Genomic DNA, 16,652 nt, shown 5'->3' on the forward strand with positions numbered 1-16,652 from the left:
CAATGTAGATTGTTGTAGATAATTGTCTGAATGGAGGCCAAAATATGTGTATGTAAACCCAGTCAATGTTTGGTTTGGACTCCCCTCCTGGTCTTTGGATAGCCATGCTGCCCAACCCATCATTCCAAGTTCATACAATTACTAACCTTTACAACACACATAAAGGAGTTATCCAACTCGATAAAACTGCTTGCCAAAAGCATAAATGCTATCAAATATCAAGATGACTAATTCTCATCTTATCGATGTCACTGCATCTTCATGGGTCCTCCATTGGCCTCTCTACACTGGCCTCCAGTCATGTTTGTAAACATGAATGCTGCAGACAATCACTGGATGCAGCATTGATATAGTGATTAGCTGCAGCAGTTGCATGTGTAGAGAGCTGGAAAGTGACAGGACAGGATCAATGTCATATGTTAGATTTTGTATTAGGCTATGTTCACATGCTGCGTTTTTTTATGCAGCCGGAACCTGTTTTCTTGGCAGAAAAAAATACTGCATTCAAAATGCCCGTTTTTCAGCATTTTGACAAAAGTTTTCATTGCATGTTTGCAGCATTTTGTTTTATTCACCAAAAATGCTGTTGAGTTTTTGAAAGCATTTTTGCTTTCTATGGTGGAAAAAAAAAACACTGTAAGGCCAGTCTCACACGTCCAGATAATTCCGGTACCGGAAAAATCGGTACCGAAATTATCCGTGCCGTGTGTCCGTGTGCTTACCGTGAACATCAGTGTGGCACACGTGCGGCAGCCGTGTGCTGCCCATGTGCCAACTGGGTACCACACCGACCGTGCAGGAGACAGCGCTACAAGTAAGCGCTGTCCCCTGCATCTGGTGCTGAAGCCGCCATTCATATCTCCTCTCCAGCAGCGTTTGCTAGAGAAAAGATATGAAAAATCCTTTTTTTTTTTCATGTTTAAAATAAAGATCCATGTCCCCTCCCCCCTCCCACCCCCTGTGCACCCGCCCGCTGTTACTAAAATACTCACCCGGCTCCCTCGAAGCGTCCTCTCCGCGCCGCACCTTCTCCTGTATGAGCGGTCACGTGGTGCCGCCCATTACAGTCATGAATATGTGGCTCCACCCCTATGGGTATACCCATATCAGAGCAGTCCTAACTAATGTATGTAATCCCTATCTGATGTATTTAAAACCTGGTCATATGTACAATACCTGTATGAGCAGGATTCAGAAAAGGAATGTCCATGTGGACACGCTGGACAGAACGGTTCCTGTGCGCACAGCTCAAAAAAGAGGGGTGGAGGCCTCCCCAGTCTTGTGGACACAAGAAAACAATTATGTGAAACCAGAACACATGAGCTGCGCGCACAGTGAACAAGCCCGTAGAGACATGTTCACACCACCAAGAGACTTGAAAACACAAAAAAGCACAGTAAATAAGTAATCTTACTCCAACAGGGACATCAGTAGGATTTGTGATGAGGAACACACAGAGGTTTACGCTACTAGCCTGGTGCCTCTTCCTGAACCAGGAACATCCGACTCCACCACTAGATTATTACTATTTATTTATATAGCATTCCATGGTGCTGTACATTAGAAAGGGGTTACTTACAGAGTTATAGATATCGTTTACAGTAAACAAATTTACAGTGACAGACTGGTACAGAGGGTAGAGAACCCTGTCCTTGTGGACTTACATTCTACGGGATAGTGGGGAAGAGGCAGAAAGTCGGGGGTGCAGCGGCTCTGGTGGTGGTGAGGCGGCAGCTCTGGTGGTGGTGAGGCGGCAGCTCGAATGGTGGTGAGGCGGCAGCTCGGGTGGTGGTGAGGCGGCAGCTCGGGTGGTGGTGAGGCGGCAGCTCGAATGGTGTTGAGGCGGCAGCTCGGGTGGTGGTGAGGCGGCAGATGGTTATTGCAGGCTGTAGGCTTTCCTGAACCAGTTCATCTCCTCCATTCATCAAGACTGGTGTAATTCATGCCGGTCTTGATGAATCAGGCCTGTAATATGTGATGGTCGTAGTAATAGCTGTGCACTATTTCCAAAAACCCACCACCATCCCTTAAGGTCCATTGAAAGGCCAACATGGCACAGGCCTATTGACTTCAGTGTGAGAGCAAACAATCCTGTGCATCTCCAGCAGAAGTCGCTGTTTGTTTTCCTAGGGGAGGCTTATTGACAGGTAATGTAATGACTTACTGTGTGTTGTGTGGGAGAGACCCCTGGCTGCTGATTGTATCTGACAGATTAGCCTCCCTAATTGTATTAGAAGATGAATCTTTTTGGTTTGAAGCTTCTCCAAGTAACTCCAATGATTTAACCCCTTTGGTTTAGGCAATGATTTGTTGAGGACATCATCCCCTGCACTTAACACTTTTTAAATCAGGTCCGATTAGGTAAGTGCGACTCTCCAAGGTCTCGGATATATTCCCTGCCATGTGTTTTTAGACTGATGTTTATTGGGAGGAACTGGAGAAGAATGTGCTTTATACTGAACACGAGAAGTAGAACAGTTTGGGTTACAACAATGTAACCTCTTTTCTCCATTAGAATAGGATAAAGCATTTAATGAGAACTTTTTCTGGTCTATCTCATTCCATGTCACATCTCACCCAGATTTTCTAGATGTCAGAAAAACTTCCGGATCCTATTCATTTTTATCACTAAACCTTCCTTGACATTATGCCAGAGCTTTGGAGAAGGCTGAATGGGAATTTCACTTTCCTAGTCTGTTGCATGCTCAGCAGTACTGATACATCAATGAAAAATCCACTCTGATACCCAGGGGGGCACACAACATACACATCAGCTGCTGTTTTCTAGTAATGCAGTATAAATAATACTTGGCTTTCGATATATCATGGCCACATTAAATTCCAGCTAATTCTTTCTGGTTCGTAAACCCATTAGCTTCCTGTCCTCTTGTCTAGCTTGTCTCTAATCCCAGGATGGTGTCTATACAAGTCACTAGTCTTCTTTACAAGGAGACACTTGATCACTAAAGTCCACTCTCATTCCATTAGGCCTGTTTATTCTGAAGATGAATGTGTTTGGGTTTGGGATTAAGATCCGCTCTCCCCCAAGAATCATTCTTGACCTTCCAACACCTCAGCTTTCAATTAAAGTAAGGAAAACAGACGCAGATCACATATACACTCCTCAATATTGAAATTGCAACATCAAGAAGAAAAAGTCGTGGAATTATGGAAAACATAGATATGTTACTGATATGCAAATGAAGAAAAAATGAAAACAACATTTTTAAAACTCTCAATTTATTGAGTATCGAGTATGAGCACCACATACTCTCAATGAGGTTATTAATAGTTGTCCACGAAATGATCTGTCACGGTGAACGCAAGTGGGCAAATCATCAAGATCCGCTGCTGGCAGCTCCCTTTGCAATTGCCGACTAATGACTTCCCAGATGTGCTCGAAGGGAGACAAGTCTGGAGACGCTGCAGTACATGGTGGCACATTTAGGCAACAGAAGCTGCTCACAGTAGCACAATCAACAAGTCTGAGTGTTACTGCATATGGCGTTCATAATCAACATAATCGATACTGAACTGAATAACTCGAGATGTTTGAAAATGTTGCTTCATTTTTCTATCTGTAACTCATCAACATGTCTAGCCATCCATTTATTTACACGATTGCATGATTTCCTTCTGTGTTGCAATTTCAATGTTGCAGAACATAAAAACGTGAAGAGTGTGGTGGAACTATAGCTTTTATTCAATCAATAAGCAACAATTACCTGAAATTACCTTGTATACAGGGCTGGAGACAAGTTGAGCTTGTTCCCCTGGTACTGAGCACATTGATGGTGCCACCACTCTGACTTGACCAGACTTTTTAGCTAGAGGGTTAGAGTGATAAACCAAATCAACATTACAGGTGAAAGGATTAATATTTGCGATGGAAAAGTATGCCTCTTTTGTGGTCCTTGAACTAGCGGATGAAGAACCAAGGTGACTGATCACACTGCTGAGGCTTAAAGGGTTGTTCTCAACATTGATCAGGAGCGCACAGTTCCCAGCATCCTTCTTGTCCTACATATCACATTAATGCTCGGCCATTCTGAGTGAGCATGTGTAGTTGGGAGTGATGGCATTCAGTAAAATGAGCATTCAACTGATCTTCTTCGGCCGGCATTTGGATACCGACTTCCTGGGTGCTTCTTGTGATTAATAAAGGCAAGAAGAATGAGCCAGGAGTAAGGGACTCTTAGCAACTCTGGAGGAAACGTCTGCTCACGCACCTGAAGATTAGGACATGGAGACCAGCTAGGGGTCACGGCCCTAAAAGGATGGAAGATCTATTCGTAGCGCCAGTATTGGACTCCAGCTGTAGACACTGGAAGAACTTGCTGCCACACGCTCCTCATATGCACCCGGTTTTCTATTTCTGCTACCTTCTACTGTCTGTGTTGTTGGATCTTTTGGCACCTGCCCGTGTTATTGTACCATCTCTGGATGTCACCCTTTTGGCTGTGCCACAAGTAAAGTTAAACTGTTCTACCATTAACCTGACTCCTGTTCTCCGTCTGCACCAACACCATGGGGAACGCCATCACCATCACACACTTAAAGGGAACAGTAAGGAGCGATGTTTAACCCCTCACACCCACAGCTGTGTACCCTATTACAGTGCCTCGGGAGTGCCAGACACCGGGCATGGCCACCACCGGCCATGTGACAGCAAGAAAGGATCTGATCCATGCCCGGTGTACTCGAGGGTCCCTGCCCTGCACCCTGGGTGACACATATGGTTCTTCTTCGGACAATTCACCTTGAGACTGACTACCTAGATTCGGACATACAACACAGTAACATGAAATGTAACAATATGGCTCAGTACTTGATCGCTAAATAAGGCTACTTTCACACTTGCGTCGTGCACTGCACGTCGCTATGTGACGTTGCGGCGCACCAACTCAAGCAGTGAAAGCGCCGCACAACGGGGGCAGCGGATGCATTTCTCCAGCGCATCCGCTGCCCCATTGTGAGGTGCGGGGAGGTGGGGGCGGAGTTCCGGCTGCGCATGCACGGTCGGAAATGATGGACACAGCGCAGCAAAAAACGTTACATGTAACGCCACAACACGACGCAACCGTCGCACGACGGTTGCGATGTGTGTCAATGCGTCGCAGTGCGTCGATAATGTTAGTCTATGGGGAAAAAACGCATCCTGCAGACAACTTTGCAGGATGCGTTTTTTTTCCCCTAAACGACGCATTGCGACGTATTCAAAACGACGCTAATGTGAACGTAGCCTAAGATGGTGTCCCTGCAGTTTGATCTTTGGGTTTAGCTGTAGATTTTGGCCATCTGTACAACATTGCATATTCATTTTTTGTTATAATTACCCATCACTGTGGCGCACTGTCAGCACATTTGATCAGATAGATAAGAGGTACTACATACATATATATCTACCTATGGTGAGCGTACATGTTCATGTCAGTAGGCAGAAGGGAAGAAACCAGTGTGTATGGAGACCTGAAAACTGCATACGTGGTGGGATCAGGGCTATAGCTGGTCCTCAGGACTCATCCAGGGCATATTTTCAGTCCATATCCTGGACGTGTGCCAAACTGACAGGCACACAGACAGCACATGGACCAATGCAAATAAATGAGGTAGGCTTTAAACAATGGTCCGCTTGTAAAAATCTCAGCATGCTCTTGATTTGACTCTGCCATTAAATCCAATTGATCTATAAAAATGGACCATATGGCGTCTGATTTTACTGCATCCTTTGGAGTTTTTAACATAGGAATCTGTATTTGGTATTTTTTTTTTAGTTGCTGATGTATAAAACGAACGTGGCGCCTGCATGATGATGTGGATGAGGAATCGTTCGATTTTTTTTTCGGGATGAAAAATGGAGGATTTTTCATATGTCCCTCTGAATTCAGCCTTTAGCCGGACATACACATTAGCTGCCAAACCCTCTTGTCTCGCTGATAGCAAAAGTGTCCTTATCTCCACTGTAATCTGCGGGGTAAAGATGAAAGCCGCCATAGACATGTCCAGTTCTGTCCATGTTGTTTCCGTAGCTCCCATTCATTTGTATGGTTAGTACGGACACAGCGTTGTTTAGCTGCTCACGGCTGTTTTCATAGCCGCAACTCTTATGGCCGGCACTTGCGTTTACATGCCCGCCCATCCCGGTGCCGGCAGCAGAGAATGCACAGTGTGCAATGTGAGGATTCACAGGTCTGCAGTCACAATAGTGACTGCAGACTAGTAGCCTAAGACGGGACGACCCCTTTAAGGGTCTGCAAAGACTCACATTAATCTGTGACTCTTAGTAGACACAGAATCATATTCAATCAAGGCAATGATACAAATCTGCAGCGCCCCAGAGTCCTGGTCGTTGCAGTAATGTTGTTCTTCCACCAGGGGGAGTGGTGTTACGTCTGAAGGCAATAAAGGAGCTCACCTTACCAGGTATCACAAACCACACAACACACTTCACACTCCAGACCACCAGGGGGAGCCATGCTTCTATCTATTAGGGCACTCCTCACAATTAGGTAAAACTGGGAGTCTGGACAGAAAGTTAGGCAGAACAAGGCAGATGCAGACTGAAGCTGAAGCTGGCTGGAGGGAGAGGGAGCCAGATGCAGACTGAGGTCTGCGGAGGACAAGGGTCCACAGAGCTGCGCCTGCCCCACGTGCGGCAGCATCCAAAGAAAGAGACATCAGGAGGGAATTGTCTTGTAGTGAGTGAGAAATGAAGTCATAGCAAAGGAGAGGAATATCAGAGGGAGACCAGCCAGGAGTAGGCTGCTTCCTTCTGAAGCGCAGAAGCTGGTAGCCAGAACACCGAGGGAGTAAGGATCTCTATGCTTTACTTCAGAGACTGTCAGGACAGTTAATTCCACATTGGCTGCCCGACCTTATACCCAGGAGGCACGGTCACAACTTGTGGGGGCTGGGGCGTCGTAGGGTCCCTGTAAAAACGCCTCAGGCCATCAGTCATACGGGTTTGTCCTATCCATCAGAGAGAGACAGAGAGAAAGAGACATACATCTACAATAGTTGTGAGGACCTCACCGAGAAGCTCAGCATTGAGGGACTACAACACTTAGGCGCTAGAGGAAGGCTACTGATTTCCACCTGGATAAGGGGACTCTGGATTTGCCTTCGGACCGGCCGGACTCTGCCTACCCTGTGGTCTGGTGCTCTGGACTGTGGATGCTGAAGCCTTCAGTAAAGGTAAAGAGACTGCAACCTTGTGTCCTCATTCTTACTGCGCCTTACATCATCCACCATCTACATACTGGGAAGCCCTGGGGACATACTTCACCTGTGGGAAGGTACACCATCCAGCTGCCATAACATCACCCCAGCGGACCCCTAAGCAGCGTCGGTCATCCTGACCGAATACCACAGGTGGCGTCACGAACACTATCCCTTTAAAGACCTTTCCCCCATTTATCAACGGATGTTCCCCTAGGGCCACGGACCGGGTCAGCCACCGTGACATCCCCCTTGAGAACCCGAAGGGCCCGGCTCCGAGTACTCCATTGCCCTAACGTGGGGCGCTCCAAATCCTCCTGCTGAAATCTGTATAACTGTGGTGTGAAAATGGTGATTTAAAGCAAATCTTCAATATGGGGAATAGCTGGGATTTATTTTCTTAATATGGAAACAATTTTCCTGATCTTATCCCATCAAAATCTGAGTATATATAAACATAGAAGCCAGAATATCTCTGCACAGTTTGTAATCTATCCGTTATAATCAATATTCGCCAACTCATTATATAAGCTGCATCTACACTTTTAGGAAAAATGTCCCTTATTTTTCTTTAGCCTGATATGCAATGAAAGTCTATAGTGAAATAGGAAATCCACTTTGGATTTTCTTTTTACGTTTTTAGCTTCAATTTTCATTTTTTTTTTCCATCGTTGGGTCTATTGTATTTTTTTTTTTTACCCCCGCCATGCGCTGGGTATTCTTTTTTTTCTGATTTTGATATCATTTTTCATAGTGGTGGCTCAGTGGCTAGCACTGTTGTCTTGCAAAACTGGAGTTCTGGGTTCAAATCCCACTAAGGACAACATATGCAAGGAGTTTGTATGTTCTCCCCGTGTTTGCGTGGGTTTCCTCCGAGTTCGGCACGTTCCTCTAACCCACCAAAGACATACTGATTAGGAAAATCGATTGTGAGCCCCAACGGGTACAGTGATAATGTCTATAAAGGGTGACTGAATATGATGGCGCTATGTAAGCAATGCATACTACTACTAATAATAATAGTTGACTGTAGTCTAATAGTAAATATCAGGAAACAGTACCTATGGGGAATTTAGATTGTGACAGCGATGATAATGTGTGCAAACTGTAAAATGCTGCGGAATATGTTGGCGCTATATAAAAATAATGATTATTATTATTATTATTATTATTATTACTATTAGAGAAAAAAGTCTTGGATCTATTTTTAAAAGTTCCATAACAGGTAACACATTTTTAGATGTGTAAAGAATATGTACTGCCAGGCGATGCGGGAGTGTCATTCCCTATTGTCGCCTGCAGAGGGAGCAAACCATTCAGTAAAGCCGCCGGTTTAACTCCTTCAGCGCCAGCAGCAGAGTCCTATACTGGTCTGGTCCCATTAGCAGAGGAGGGGTTTTCAACATAGTGTCCTTCCATTGAACCTAGGAGGAGCAGGATGGGAGGGGCGGTGTGGATGGAGTTTGCCAGGGAGGTGGGGGTAAAATCCAAGTTAGAATAAGCTGTAATACCAGCTTCCCCCCCCCCACCCTCGCAACATACATAGCAGCTGTTCCAAAACACACAGTTTTCTTTAGGCAGGGCTTCAGATGGAGGCGCTCCGCAGGCTACATATAGAATAGACTGCGCCGCGGTCTAGTGTTAATTTACTAACTCCACCAAAGATGACTCTTTCCTTGAACCTGGGGGCTTGACATGAACTTCACGTAAAGATGGATTTTTCTAAAAAAAAAAGGGACATATTGTTCTCCGCTGTATTGTCCCATAAACCACGAGATCATAATATTGGTATCTATCCGGCCCGGATTCATCGATTCTACTCACTTACCTTTTTATATTACTTATGTCTGTTTTTGGGAAAGTTGTGTGACAATTGATAAGTCCCGAAAAGAGTTATTCAGATTTCTAAAAGTCTATCTATTATCTCTTTATTACTCCACTATATAACATTGATGTTCAGAACTCCAGGAAAGTTGGGTGATACAACCAGAATGGATCGCCCCCCTCCTACGTGTATGTGACGTGCACCATTTAGGCAGCATGGAATAAGGATGGATAGGACAGAAGAGTCCAGCCATCAGTCATTGGAGTCTGAACATAGAAAATCTCCCCCTCAGCACCTTTCGCATACCCCTCCGACCATTTACTGTTCTCAGACTGACCCCACTACTGACGGAGCTGCCAGCGCCAGCCTTTCCAAAAAATACATTTTTGCAAAAACACAGGAAATTGAAGCAATCTTAAACATATTCAACAATCTGCTTCGTGGTCCAAATTCTCTTTAGAGACTATAATGAGCGTTTCATCAGAACTGGGCTGCGAACCAGCCGATGCGAAAACCAATCCCATCTGCCATGTTTGTCCTCACTGGACTGACGTATAGGCAACAGTGCCACAAGTATGCAAAAGCTGCACATAGATCTAGTTCACTGCGAATATGGGTTTTTAATGTGGACATTTGCTTTAAGATCTAATATATAAAGCTGAATGTGTGTGTGTGTGTGCGTGCATGCGTGCGTGCGTGCGTGCGTGCGTGTGTGTGTGTGTGTGTATGTCCTGGATTGGCATCTGCACCGTCGCAGCTACAGCCACAAAATTTTTGCACAGTCACATGTCTGGACCCTGAGAGCATCCTAGGCTATGTTGTGAGGTGAAATTTTAACCCCGCGCTTTCCAATTCACCAAACAATTTTGCCCCTATCTACATAATGGGGAAAAAGTGAAAGGAAAAGTGTTGGAGGCGTCGCAGCTACAGCCACAAAATTTTACACAGCCACACGTCTGGACCCCGAGAGCGTCATAGGCTATGTTGTGAGGTGAAATTTTAACCCCGCGCTTTCCAATTCACCAAACAATTTTGTCCCTATCTACATAATGGGGAAAAAGTGAAAGGAAAAGTGTTGGAGGCGTCACAGCGACAGCCACTAAATTTTGCACAGTCACACATCTGGACCCCGAGAGCGTCATAGGCTATGTTGTGAGGTGAAATTTTAACCCCGCGCTTTCCAATTCACCAAACAATTTTGCCCCTATCTACATAATAGGGAAAAGTGAAAGGAAAAGTGTTGGAGGCAAATTGACAGCTGCCAGATGTGAACAAGGGGGACTTAAAGAATGAGAGCGATGGCGCCAAAGAGTATATACCGTACAGTTGCTAAGGTGGGGCCCCGACATGGGATACTCACCACACACGGGGATATGAACACACACACAAAATGCGCCACACACTACCACGTGCTTGAACACATATTACCCTCAACACACATTTCACCACACATACACCAACCTCGCCACATAAAAGTCGAAACACAAAAGTCGCCGCTCAAAACTCGCCACGCGCAAAACTCGCCACATGCAAAAACTAGGCTCACGCAAAACTCGCCACAAGTGCAAAACTCACCTCATGGAAAACTCGCCACACGCAAAACTTGCACATGCGGAAAAATTGCCACATGCACAAAAGTTGCAACACATGCAAAAGTTGCCTCACACAAAACTTGCACATACTCAAAAGGCACCACACATAAAACTCGCCACATGCAACACTTGGCATGCGCAAAACTTGCTGCACACAACTTGCTACACTAACCTGTCACATGCAACTCAACACACAAAAAGTTGCTACACGCATGTCCCCACACAAAACTCATCTCACAAAAGTCGCTACATGCATGTCGCCACACGCAACTCAACACACACAACTTGACAAACGAAACTCGCCCTAAAACACACACAAGTCTGGTATTAGCCTTCAAAAATAAAAATCTGATTAATAAGCAGACAAACTACAAGAGCAACAAATGTACCATATAGGAAATACGGCAGCTGTCAGTCACATGACCTGTCTATTATGTGTATGTGTGAGCTAATATATACTGCCAGGGGGAGGGCTTCCTGTTGGCTGGGGATTTATCAGGCTGCCAATTTAGCTTACAAATACTGAGGTAAAAATACTGAGCAAATAACGTGTGAACGAGGTCTAATACAGGAGGAGATGACACACAGGTATATACTATATACAGGGGAGATGACACACTGATATATACTATATACAGGAGAGATGACACACAGGTATATACTATATACAGGAGGAGATGACATACAGGTATATGTTATATATAGAAGATGACATACAGGTATATACTATATACAGGAGGAGATTACACACAAATATATAGTATATATAGGGGAGATGACACACATGTATATACTATATACAGGAGGAGATGACATACAGGTATATACTATATATAGAAGGAGATGACATACAGGTATATACTATATATAGGAGATGATGACATACAGGTATATACTATATACAGGGGAGATGACACACAGCAGGTATATACTATATACAGGTGAGATGACATACAGGTATATACTATATACAGGAGATGACATACAGGTGTATACTATATATAAGGGAGATGACAAACATGTATATACTGAGGTGAAAATGAGAGGTGTGAGGTGAAAATGAAAAGGTGTGAGTGCAAAATGAGAGGAGTGAGGGAAAATAGTGCAGTGATTGGAAAATGACAGTGACAGATGTGAGGTCGAAATGACAAGTGTTAGGGGGGAATGAGAGGAGTGAGGGAGAAAATGAGAGATGTGAGGGGGAAAATGAAAGATGTGATTGGGAAAATGAGAGGCGTGATGGGAAAATAAGAGAAGTGAGGTGCTATAACTAACCACAGATATTTACTATGCCCTGGCAACGCCGGGCTCTTCAGCTAGTATATATATATTTGGTGCAAAAGCATTGGTGCTCATTGATTCAACGTGGATTATTGTAATCTGTTCCAATAACTACTAATGTAAAAGATGTAAAAAAAAGAAGAATATATATATATATACATATATATATTTATTTTTATTATTATTTATTTACTTTTTTTTATTTTTTTCTTCATTTTTTTAAACTTTTTTTTTACATTAGTAGTTATTGGAACAGCACCAATCTTTTTGCACCAAAGTCACACTTTCCAAAGCCACTCCCTATTTATGAATGATCGATAAACAGTGGGGAAGATTTATTAGACCAGAGGTAGACGGCCATAGAGTCAAGAGAATCGGGTAAATTATGCTGACACTCTGGTCTAAGGGTACCGTCACACTATACGATTTACCTACGATCACGACCAGCGATATGACCTGGCCGTGATCGTAGGTAAATCGTAGTGTGGTCGCTAGGGAGCTGTCACACAGACAGCTCTCCAGCGACCAACGATGCCGAGGTACCCGGGTAACCAGGGTAAACATCGGGTTACTAAGCGCATGACCGCGCTTAGTAACCCGATGTTTACCCTGGTTACAAGTGTAAAACTAAAAAAAAACAAACAGCACATACTTACATTCTGGTGTCCGTCAGGTCCCTTGCCGTCTGCTTCCCGCACTGTGACTGCCGGCCGTAAAGTGAAAGTGAAAGCACGTCACCGCTGTGCTCTGCATCAGTTTGCATCTCGGCTTTGGGAAAATGGCCGCCGCGATCTCTAATGCGCACGCGCGGCATCCCGCGGCCATTTTCCTGAAGCCCCGTGCAGCAGAGCACTCGATCTGCGCACGCGCGGCCCCAGGAAGATGGCCGCCCCCACCGACGAAAGGGATGACAGCGCAGATCGCACGCTGTGTCTTCACCACTACGCCACTACGCCACCAATGTAAAGCTGAGGAAGAACCAGCGATGTCACCACGCCCTCCCGACCTGACCAGCCTGATTGACAGGCGAAAACGGCGACTTTGGTAAGTTATTTCTCAGCATACATGGGGAATCGGGGTACACTACATACACTATAGGAACACACAGCGCAGGCCCTATTTAACAGTATTTATAGCTCAATCTCAAAAAACGGGGTGACAGGTTCCCTTTAATTTATGTCTTCTCTAGTTCCTTTATTTCTAGTGATGAGCGAACGTGCTTGGATAAGGTGTTACCTAAGCATGCTCGTGTGCTAACCGAATAACATCGGCGTATTGAATCCGTATTGCTTGCCACCCGTGTGTCAGTTTTTGACATGGGTATGGCATGCAGTTTTTAAGTGAAGTATTTAAAAAATAAGAAAAGATCAAATACAGTTTTCTATCTTAATAATTGTAATGGATCCATGATGAGATGTACGTGATCTGATTGTACACTTATTAACTTATTATGGGCGAGTCTGATCTGGAATACGAAGTAGCGCCTGATGTGAGCTTTTACACGTAAACCATAGGTCCATGTGTATAAATGTTCATGCAAACAAACACATTGACTGACATTGTTCCTTGTGCTGTTCGCATGCTATATGTTTTGCGTATGGACAGCAAACGGACGATTATTATGCTCATCTGGACAAGCCCTAAGGCTGGGATCAGCGCATGTACTGTAAAATGATCTGTATTTCATCCAGAAAAAATGGCCGTTTTTCTATCTCTATTGTCACCAGTATGCCATCTATATATTGCCTATTTGTCCATTGTTGACTTCTGTATGGCATCAGTTTTATATATCAAACAATTACAAAACTTTACAAGACCAAATACAGTTACCTATGTTAATAATTGCAATGGAATCTTAAAAAAACAGATGCCATATGGATGGTGCCCGAATAGCATCTGATTTTTAAAGCATCCTTTGAGTTTAATGGGCAAGTTTAATCTGAAAAACCGATTAGAGTAGTTCATTCTGCGCTTTTTAACACCATCGGTCCATGTATAAAAACACTCATCTGAACTACCCTATTGAATTGCGTTGGTCCGTGTACTGTCTTCATGATATCCGTTTTGCATACAGTCCGCACATGGACATAGATTGTGTCCATCTGACCGAGCTCTAAGTTGTATGTACATCCATATTGTGTAGAGACCGCGATGGGCATGTAACCAGGGCCTAATGGGAAAAAGTCAACTTTTTATTAATCCAACAACACAGAATCTCGATTTAACCATCTCCTCATATCTGCATCTTTGTACTAGAAACATGTACCTTATTTCGCCTGGAAGTTCAAATTCAGTTCAAGAAACCCGACAATAGGAAAGTCATGTGTTTACTATCTATATTCTTTCCCTGTCCCGTCAGTGACTTGCGGACAGACTCATCAATCTTACTTTCTGACAGAGGTAAGAAAACAGCCATAAAACCATTCCAAGTATGTTTCTAGTATCAAAAACAATAGAAGTTCAATGTGAAGGGCAGCTGCATGCAATCCTGTCCAGTGCGCAGCATCAGTCACGCCAGTTGTCAGTCATTCTGGTATATCTGTATGGAACATGTTGAGTACCTGCCTCCTCCCTTCCTGGTCCCACTTCATCATAAATAGAAGCAAGCCACGACAAGATGGCGGAGTATTCGACTTCAGTATTCAAGATGAAGACAGGAGGTATAATAAAGACAAATATACTGTAAATATGGATACACTGAGCATAAAACAAGGACTCACAACATATAAACAGGAAAGCATTCATGTCATTCTAAATATATGGCAGGAGTCAGACATAAAGCAACACAAACTCGAGCATGAATGTGTTTAGAGGAAGCCAGGCATATTTTGTAAATGGTGGTGGTTGATCCTGTTCTTCCAGTGAAAATGAAATCCAACCTGGTGATTCAAATAAAGACCAAGGTCTCGAATGTGCACTTACACATAAGACATATGCACCCAATTCTTCCAATGTTATAGACTTGTGACCTCCATGAAGTGTTTGGCTACTCCTCTGTGATACCTTCTGTAAGTTTAAGAATAATTGGTGTCTCTGTTCCCTTTGTGAATAGGGTATGTCCTGAAAAATGTCAGGACATGCGCCATTAATAGGAATCTGACTGAGGGCTTTTGCTACGTAATCTGAGAGCAACATGATGTAAGGGCTGAGAGCCTGATTCCTGTGATGTATCACTTACTGGACTGCTTGGTGCAGTTTTCATACAATCCTTGTTTTCCTGCTGTAGTTGTAGCGGTGCTCAGAATGCTGAGCTGTGTATAACCTCACCCACACCCCTGATTAGCAGCTTCCTGTGTATAACCCCACCCACACCCCTGATTAGCAGCTTCCTGTGTATAACCCCACCCACACCGCTGATTAGCAGCTTCCTGTGTATAACCCCACCCACACCCCTGATTGGAAGCTTCCTGTGTATGACCCCACCCACACCCCTGATTGGAAGCTTCTTGTGTATAACCCCACCCACACCCCTGATTGGCAGCTTTCTGTGTATAACCCCACCCACACCACTGATTGGAAGCTTCCTGTGTATAACCACACCCACACCGCTGATTGGAAGCTTCCTGTGTATAACCCCACCCACACCCCTGATTGGAACCTTCCTGTGTATAACCCCACCCACACCCCTGATTGGAAGCTTCCTGTGTATAACCCCACCCACACCCCTGATTGGAAGCTTCCTTTGTATAACCCCACCCATAACCCTGATTGGAAGCTTCCTGTGTATGACCCCACCCACACCTCTGATTAGCAGCTTCCTGTGTATAACCCCACCCACACCCCTGATTGGAATTTTCCTGTGTATAACCCCACCCACACCCCTGATTGGAAGTTTCCTGTGTATAACCCCACCCACACCCCTGATTGGCAGCTTCTTGTGTATAACCCCCACCCACACCCCTGATTGGCAGCTTCCTGTGTATAACCCCACCCACACTCCTGATTGGAAGCTTCCTGTGTATAACCCCACCCACACCCCTGATTGGAAGCTTCCTGTGTATAACCCCACCCACGCCCCTGATTGGAAGCTTCCTGTGTATAACCCCACCCACACCCCTGATTAGCAGCTTCCTGTGTATAATCCCACCCACACCCCTGATTGGAAGCTTCCTGTGTATAACCCCACCCACACTCCTGATTGGAAGCTTCCTGTGTATAACCCCACCCACACCCCTGATTGGAAGCTTCCTGTGTATAACCCCACCCACGCCCCTGATTGGAAGCTTCCTGTGTATAACCCCACCCACACCCCTGATTGGCAGCTTCCTGTGTATAACCCCACCCACACCACTGATTGGAAGCTTCCTGTGTATAACCCCACCCACACCCCTGATTGGGAGCTTCCTGTGTTTATCCCTGCCCACATCCCTGATTGGAAGCTTCCTGTGTATAACCCCACCCACACCCCTGATTGGAAGCTTCCTGTGTATAACCCCACCCACACCACTGATTGGAAGCTTCCTGTGTATAACCCCACCCACACCCCTGATTAGCAGCTTCCTGTGTATAATCCCACCCATGCCCCTGATTGGCAGCTTCTTGTGTATAACCCCACCCACACCCCTGATTGGAAGCTTCCTGTGTATAACCCCACCCACACCCCTGATTGGAAGCTTCCTGTGTATAACCCCACCCACGCCCCTGATTGGAAGCTTCCTGTGTATAACCCCACCCACACCCCTGATTGGCAGCTTCCTGTGTATAACCCCACCCACACCACTGATTGGAAGCTTCCT

The 16,652-nt window shown here is 44.9% G+C and overlaps 1 protein-coding gene across 2 annotated transcripts in view; it reads left to right on the forward strand.

Moving 5' to 3' along the window:
* Positions 1 to 16,652, forward strand: part of RARG (retinoic acid receptor gamma) — a 235,150-nt gene that overhangs the window by 98,192 nt on the left and 120,306 nt on the right. The gene's annotated exons all lie outside the window — the stretch shown is intronic.

Source organism: Ranitomeya imitator, chromosome 3 (genome assembly GCF_032444005.1).
Source record: "Ranitomeya imitator isolate aRanImi1 chromosome 3, aRanImi1.pri, whole genome shotgun sequence".
Taxonomy (NCBI): Eukaryota; Metazoa; Chordata; class Amphibia; order Anura; family Dendrobatidae; genus Ranitomeya; species Ranitomeya imitator.